Source organism: Ricinus communis, chromosome 4 (genome assembly GCF_019578655.1).
Source record: "Ricinus communis isolate WT05 ecotype wild-type chromosome 4, ASM1957865v1, whole genome shotgun sequence".
NCBI lineage: Eukaryota > Viridiplantae > Streptophyta > Magnoliopsida > Malpighiales > Euphorbiaceae > Ricinus > Ricinus communis.
The window spans coordinates 11,672,046-11,680,928 of NC_063259.1; the positions used below are offsets into that span (position 1 = coordinate 11,672,046).

The 8,883-nt window shown below is 33.7% G+C and overlaps 2 non-coding genes across 2 annotated transcripts; one reads left to right on the forward strand and one right to left on the reverse strand.

Annotated features, from left to right (window-relative positions):
• Window positions 1–2,037: 2,037 nt before the first annotated feature.
• On the forward strand, window positions 2,038–2,139 carry LOC112534803. Its single transcript, XR_003079050.1, has one exon. It is a non-coding gene; the product is annotated as a small nucleolar RNA R71 (small nucleolar RNA).
• A 6,133-nt stretch (window positions 2,140–8,272) lies between these two features.
• LOC112534808 lies at window positions 8,273–8,378 on the reverse strand. Its single transcript, XR_003079055.1, has one exon. It is a non-coding gene; the product is annotated as a small nucleolar RNA R71 (small nucleolar RNA).
• Between the last annotated feature and the right edge of the window lie 505 nt (window positions 8,379–8,883).

Below are 8,883 nucleotides of genomic sequence, written 5' to 3' on the forward strand. Positions count from 1 at the left end.
CCAAGACTGTCATAGCCAGCTTCCCATTGTGCACGTTAATAACTGTCTTGGTAATTTCCATGAAAAGTCTACCAAGGAGTATTTTTTGCTCCTTATCCCCTGCTGATGTACTTTCCATGTCAAGAACCACAAAATCAATACGGATTATTAGTTTTCCTACCTAAATCAGCAAATCTTCCACTATGCCTATGACAGCCTGGCCTAGAGAAGCGGTCCGATGAGGGCGGGAAGTGGACGTCGGGGCAAAGATAGGATGCTTGGACAAGGAGCAGCTTCTAGCAGGCTTCTAGGATGGCAGCACTCTAAGGTACGGGAGTACATGAATGAATTGAATTCCACATTGAAATGGGGTGGGGAATGCTTGATAACATATATGTAAAAAGTTGGAACTAATCACATAAGGTGCCTTTTGGTTATTTTGGTTGTGAAGTTGTAGGACCTCCAAAGTTAAACGTGTTTAGTTCAGAGAAATTTCAAGATGGGGGACCTCCTAGGAAGTTCTCGAATCCACTAAAGGGACAAAACCGTGAGGCCAAAGGGGGCCAAAGCAGACAATATCTCATGTGATCTAGTTCCGGATCATTACAATGCCCCTTGGATACTTAATCAACCTATCAACCAATTATAGAGACATGATAGTTGGCTTTAATTCTCCTAAGTTAAGTTGTGCATATGTTGAATATGGCATCAAATTGATGCTTGCTCCCATATCCAATATGGCTTTAGTAACCTTTTTTTTATCTCCCATTGTAATATTGACGGTAAAGCTCCCAAGTCTTTCATCTTAGGAGATAATTGTTGCTGGGGAACTGTACCTGTTGTTTCAGATACTATAACTTTTTCATTGCTCCCATATCTAATCTTGTTGGAATTAAGTTTCTTAAATAATTTAGTATAAGCTGGCATATTCCTAATCACATCCGACAAAGATAATTTAATGTTAACTTTCAAAAGCATATCAAAAATTTCAAAAAATTATTTATCTTGTTTGCTTTCTTTCAATCTATTCGGAAATGGAATAGGAGACTTATAAGGCTCAGCTGTCTTATGAAACTCAAGTCCTGAAAATGCCTCATTGTCCTTCTCTTTCTGCCCAAGATTGGGCTATACTTTTCTTTCTTTTTGTAAACCTCCTTCAGTTATTCCTACATCAACTAGTCCATCTTCTTTTGATGTACCTGCATAAGAAGAATCTTTCTCGATTAAATTTTTAATATTATTATCAAATAACTCAGTATCCTTAAGAATAGTGATTGTTTTATCTTGCTTAGGTTGACTTGGCAATTTTTCTTTCTTGTACAGCATTAGCAATTTGCCCAATTTTAGTTTCCATTCACTTCCTTGAAGCTTTTATGGAATCAGTTTTCTTCTCATTCCTCTCCATTCCATCATGGGTAGTTGTCATAAAAGATTGGAGTGTTTCCTCCAAACTTGGTTTTCTTTGAGGGGCTTGTCCTTGATTAGGGAATGAAGGGTTTTGATTCCTTAGATATTGAGGCTCTTGATTTTGATAATGGAGCTAGTTTTGGTTCCTCAGTATTTGTGGTGGGTTATGATCATTATTTCTGCAGAAAAAATTTGGATGATTCCTCCACCCTCGATTATAATTGTTGGAGTATGGATTATTCCTAGGTTGCCTAGGCTGATAAGATTCCATCAAATTAACCTGTTCATAAATCATCTCCTGCATAAGTCTCATAAGACGAGCAAAAGTTAGCACCATAACTATAAACACCACATATACCACATACCTTATTGCTTTGTACATTCTTAGTTGAAGCAAGTATCCTAACTTGTTTAGTTAATTCAGCTATTTGCATAGCCATCTCATTATTAGACACGATTTCATTAACTCCTACTCTTTTTGTTCTCACACTCTTTTATTGTGAATTGGCTCCTAACATCTTAAAGATATCGTAGACCTTATCAGCAGTTTTTTTCTAACATAGCACCCCTAGCTGCATTATCAACCATATATGGATATTATTGTGTTAGACCATCACAAAATGATTGGTTGGTCACAGAAAGTGAGTATCCATATTGTGGGCATTGTAGTAAAAGTGATTTAAAGCGATCCCATGCTTCATAAAAGGATTCAGTATCCTTTTGATAAAAATTAAAAATTTCAGCCTTTAATTTCATGGTCTTTTGATGTGAGTAAAATTTACTCATAAATTTTTTATAAACTTCATTTCAAGTTCTTTGCTTTCTCTTTTAATGAGTAAGGAAAACATCTCATCCTTAACTGATCTTCATTGAGTCCAGATAATGGGAATGTATGAACTATAGCATAGAACTCTCTAATGAATGTTAATGCATTCTCACTAGGCATATGAGAGAATGACGGAAGTATATTAAAATGGATGTTCTTTAGTTCATAATTTCTAGATGCATCACCTAAAACTATGCATGAAGTAGTGTTACTAATTATAAGACGAGCATAATCCTTCATAGCCATTTGCCTTTGAGCTGCAACTTCTCTTTGGTCATTAGCCATTACCTCAACTTCTCCTTCAAACCCTTGTTCTAGCTTTTCTTCAAATTCTTCTTCTCTTGGAGGTACAAACTCACTCTCTACCTCTTAGTCTCCTTCTACCTTTTTAACAACAGATCTCAAGTTGTAAGGATTTTGAGTTAATGAATCACATGATCTTGTTTTTCTGCTAGGCATACAAAAGTAAAGGAAAATTTTCAGATTTAAAAACTTAAAATCAAAATTTAAAGACAAAATAAAAATAAATAAACATGCAACACAAAAAAATGCAAGAAACAAAACTCAACAATTGATCAATATAATATTGACACAATTCTCCAACAACGGTGCCAAAAACTTGATGTGTCTAAATTAGTACTTGCAATTGTACGAACCGAATGATAGTACGGGCTAGTTTACCATGAGGTTGATCTCACAAGAAATTGTAGAGCATACATATAAAGACCAACTATCACACAAAATACTAATAATAAATCTAAACTCTTTAAGCCAATATTTTGAGAATGATCTTAAGGTTTATAAGAGAAATTAAATAACTAGAAAATAAATATGCAACTAGAATGATTAATATAAACTATATGATAAAATAACATTTAGTCTAGCTTATACTAAGTAATCCTCTTATTTTTCTTCAGTCCAAATCTAATGAATGAGATAGTGATGTGCCTTTTCTCTAAATCACTCAAGCTAATGATGCAACCTAAGTTTCTTATACCAACATAGATTAAAGTAAAGATGATGTTTCTAATACTTTTAACCTAAAGATTTTCATAACATATATTACTACTAAATTGATTTGATAGTCAACCAATAATAATAGATGAAACTAATACATATATGAAGGTAAAGAAATCATTCATTAAACTCATAATATATAAGGTTCATACATAAGTAAAAAAAACCAAACTAAATACTTATAGAACTTAGCCTGACATACTCAATCTAATGATCATTATAATTATATACAAAGACATAAGATACAAAGAACAGAAAATTAAAAATCTCTCAAAATCAAAAGACCCTTCAAGGAGTGAAAAAGATTGATCCTCGCTCTCCACGTCTTTAAAAAGCTTCTTTGGTTCTTGAAAGAATAATGCAACAAGACTAACTAGATGTAGAAGATGATGAACTGTAGGAATTCCTACATAGAGAATAGTAGAAGCCTCTTCTCGTAGAGAGAATAGTAGTAAAAACCTCATTTGATTAATTAACCTCTACTTCTTACAGAGATTTCCTTTTTAGAGTCATTCTCTCAGCACATAACGACTATAGTTATCTCTTACTGTCCTAAACCAAATAAACAACTTAAAAGATAATTATCCATTAATTACATCATAACTAATTAATTTCTCCTTCATGGGCTTTGATAAATTCGACTAGGCCCAAGCTATTGGTAGTCCACATGTCTTATTTCCAAGCCTTTTACAACCACAGTCCATTTAAAGTCCATTTATGCGTTTTTGGCTCAAATTCTCCTCTTTGGCGATTATTTCCTGAATTTAGACAAGAAAACTAAAGTGAGGTAAAAATATATATTTTCACCATATTATTTATAGAAATATATCATTAAAACTCTAAAATACTATCTATATATAATTTAGATCGATCAGTTATACTACAAATATTTATGTTTTGGTATAATATATTTTCAATAAAATAAAGTTAGAAACAATAAATATTTAATGTTTAAATAATAAATATTCAGTACAGGTTTAATGGACATAATTAGTGAACATTTAGTACAAGTTTAATGAACATAAATTATTTTTAAAAAATAAAATGTCTTAAAAAAGTACACACATTAACTGAACGGATCGAATCATAATATATTGTAGTCTACATACTAGGATATAATGCCTTCATACCCATAGAATTTTCGAGTAACTCATGAATAACCCACTGCCAAATAATTATCAAATTATAGTAGAGCTTCTATAAAGTAATATTATTATGGCTAAAATATATTATTTTTTATAAAAGTTATTTGTTCACCAATTGTTATTTTATTAATTTATTAATAAATGAATATTTATTAATTTAAAAAGAGTTTTAACATTTTTGTTATGGTCTAACCTTTAATAAAATTTATTATTTTGGTCAATTTTTAAAAATTATCAGTTTATGTATGAGTTATAAATTAAGAAAAAATAGCATATCATCAAATTTAGTGTGTAAATATATTAATTCAAAAGTTATTATATATATTCATAAAAATAATAGAGGTTATATATATGTAGGCTAAATAAATTTATTATCTTATGTATTTAGCAAGGTCATTAATTTAATGTACTGTCTTAAGTCAGAATCGATAGATTTTATTACTTAATCTATATTATTAATTTATTAAATCTTAATGCATATATAAAAATCTGATTAAACTAAAATATTTAGTTTATAATATTTAATTTTTAATTTCATTTAACTAAAATAATGTAAAAAATATTCAACTAGGCTATATTAAAATAATAAAATTAAAATATTAATAAAGTATTGAAAGAAAAATTGAATTATTAAATAACATATTTAATTATTAAAGTACAAAGCATTAAATAATAAGTTCAATTATAAGATTTTTAATATGTACATCTAACATAAGAAAAAAGTATTTCAAGTAAGACACATATACGAGTATGAGTAGGGTACTATAGTATTCGGGCCTTATTGATGGCTTGCTTATGCAAGTACAAGTAAAGCAGTGAACCTATCGATGCAGCCTAGCACAATGGCAAGTATTAAAAATATGGCATCCCTCGGGAAAGTGAAATCCTAAAGTTACTAATTCATTTCTTGTTATCTAGCCTAAAATTAATAACGGAAGTTTCTAAATTTACTAATGACTAAAGACTAAATTCTAAGTGTAATGCGAGAATGAATGAGCAAAGAGAATAATCAAGACAAGGAAGCAAACCCAAAGAGGACCTAGCCTAGTTAGCAACCAAACAAAAGGATAACATATTACTAAGTCCGATTATGGTACCCGTGGACGGATCCTAAACTGAATTCAGTTTTCCTCTCGAGACAACCGAATTCCTAAACTAAAAACCTAAAGTTGGAATCTCTTCCTAATAATTTATTATTAAGTTAGTCTTAAGCTTTAATCCACCTCTATTAAGCTTTGTTAATTTTTAATCTGACAAATTAATTAACCTTATCCCTAAGTCAAAATTAACTTGTTCTTGCAACCAAATTTTTAAACTTAATTAGAATTTCTCAATTGCTAAAAGAATTTTATGAACAGTAATCAATACATTCAATGTAACGAAAACTGGAATTTCATTATTAATTGCAAAAGAATACAAGAAACGAAACTCAAACAATCTTAACAATTCAGTATAAAGCCAACATAGCAAGGAATCCCAATGGATTCAATCAATCTAGCTACACATGTTCATGTCTAAAATAAATAGGAATTCAACTACAATGAAAGAATAAAGAAATTGAAACATATACACCATTTTCCTAAAATTGGATGAACGTCTCAAAGCCTTGATCTACACTGCAAATGATCTTCACAATTGCCTCTTGGGCTGCTCCAAAACTCCTCTTCAATCTTCAATCCAATCCCAAGAGTCACGAATCTGATGTAAAAAGGTGGAACCAGTCTCCTGGAATCTGCCTTGTGATGTGCGTAAAATACATACATCTAAATGGGGTTTTTAAGATTGATTTTATGTATATTTGGATGTGAATTGGTCCCACCACTCACCCTATATGTCTGTTTGTGTGCATTAGGTCCAAAAGAAGCCAAAGTATGATAAAGGGAAGAATTGGAGCATAATTGGACGTCAAAGCTGCCGAAACAAGCTAAGTATGCCCATGAGGAAGGTCAACACGGCCGTGTTGGATTAAACACTGGCCGTGTTCCCAACACTGGCCGTGTTCCCAACGCAGCCACTAACACGGTCGTGTTAGATGCAACAAACATCAAAGGAAAAAAGGTTTTTAGGGAGCACGGCCACATAGAGTAACACGGGCATAAACACCAGAACGTGTTGGGAACACGGTCATCAACATGGCCATGTTCATGGCAGCTGGTCAAATTCATTTAAAAAGAAAGAAAAGAGAAATAGGGGGGCAGCTAGGGTTAGAACGTCCAAAACTCATCTTTTTCTCTGTCTAAGGGTTTTCTGAGTTGAAACTAAGAGAAAAGGAGACTTGGATCAAGGTTTCACTTGGATTCTCTTCGAAGATCAAAGATTAGCGAGGATTGTCAATTGGTTTCAATCCGAGTAAGAGGAACAAGAATCGATCCAAAATTGGGCACGAGGAATTGGAGCTATTTACTCTCATCCAAGGGTGTATTCGGGTTCCTCTACCTTTACTCATTTTTTGTAATTGAATTCTTGTTGGCTGTGATTATGAACATGATTAGCTAAACTTATTAACCCATTGGGGTTCTTTATCTAGGGATTTTTGTACTTCAATTTTGAATTGAATGTATTGATTATCAATATTGGTTTGCAATGGAAGTATTTATTGATTTGTTCTTCATATCTTGTTGAATGATTTTTGAAATTTGAATGATCTTGAGAAAGACGTTTAGGTTTGGATTGTCCTTTACAACCTAGAATTGAATTCGCCTAGAGATAGGGTGTTCGTTCTACCGGATTGAGAATTAACAACTCTCAATAGTGTTAAATGGTACATAATGCTAATTTGGGTAATTAGAGTTAGGAAGAGATTTCAACCTAATTAATCTAAGTTAAGATGTTAGTGTCCTTGAGAAAGGCATTAATTGTGTAGAGATTTTTCCACGGAAATTGGATTCAATCAATCAATTCCACCCTTAGTTTTCATTCCTTAGAGACAAGAATTCCCAAAGGGTTACTCTTTTACTTGAATTAATCATTCCCTAGTATACGTAGTTCGACAACAATTGGAGTAGCTATTAGTTAATTTAGAAATTATTCATCAACACCATTTATTTTCTGTGATTAGATAACAGAGAAGATTGAGTAGATTTAGGTTCACACGTTCTTTGGGGAATACGACACTTGGTACTCACCGTTAGCTATACTCTACTGATAGGTACACTGCCTTAGGTCATAGTATTGCTTGACTTAGCACCTATCAAGTTTTTGGCGCTGTTGCCGGGGAATGGTTTTCTGTGAACTAAATTGAAATTTTAATATTTGTTAGTCTAGTCATTTCTCTTTTTGTTCATAATTTATTTTCTGTGTATAGTTTTGTTCTTATCCCGTTTGTTGGTGTTGTTATTCTTTATTGTGCTCAGGTAGTTTATGACCAGGAGCTCTAATCCTAATCTTACAGAGCCTTTATTTGAACCCGAGCGCTCTCTTAGATTGCTAAGGAGGCGTATGCAGGCAGTAGAGGAAGAGATTGAAGCAGAGATTCTTGTTCGTGAAACTAGTGAGATGGAGAACCACAATGCAAATGAAGGTAATGATGAAAGGACCATGTAAGAGTTTGCTAGGCCCTCTCTAGCAGGGACGCAAACTGGGATAGTGAGGCCTCCCGTGGCGGCCAATAATTTTGAAATAAAGCTGAATGTAATCTAGATGATCCAGAATACGGTGCAATTTGGAGGATTGGCGAGCGAAGATCCGAACGAGCATATCGCCAACTTTTTAGAAATATGTGACACCTTTAAGATTAATGGAGCAACTGATGATGCCATACGATTGAGGCTGTTTCCTTTTTCCTTGAGGGATAGAGCGAAAAGATGGTTGCAGTCCTTGCCACCGAAAACGATCACTACCTGGACTTCTTTGGCTGAAAAGTTTTTGAGTAAGTATTTTCCTCCTGCTAAGACTGCTCAAATGCGAAATAACATATCTTCTTTTGTGCAGGGTGAAGGAGAATCAATGTACGAAGCCTAGGAGCGCTTCAAGGACTTGTTAAGGTGTTGCCCACACCATGGTCTTCCTCTCTGGATGCAAGTGCAGACATTCTATAGTGGCATGAATACAACCACTAGACAAATGGTAGATGCAGCTGCAGGGGGAGCTATCAATAGCAAAACACCTGAGCAAGCCCAGGATTTGATAGAAGAGATGGCCACCAATATTTATCAGTGGCAAACCCCACGGGCTAGAGGTCTAAAGCCCGTTGTATATCAGGCTGAGGTAGATCCTAAAGCAGCCTTGGCAGCACAAGTAGAGCTACTTTCCAAAAAGATAAAACAACTTCAGATGCCGGTCCAAGCAGTTCAGCCTGGATGTGAATTCTATGGTGGACCGCATTACAGTGCCAATTGTAAAGCGGGAGGTATGTTTGCATCTTCTATGCCTACTAATGTTTCTAATGTTGAGCATGTTGATTATGCAGGTAGGCAGCAGAATGATCCCTACAACAATACATACAACCCAGGGTGGAGGAATCATCCTAATTTTGGATGGAGGAATTCCAATAACCAAGGTCCACCAGGA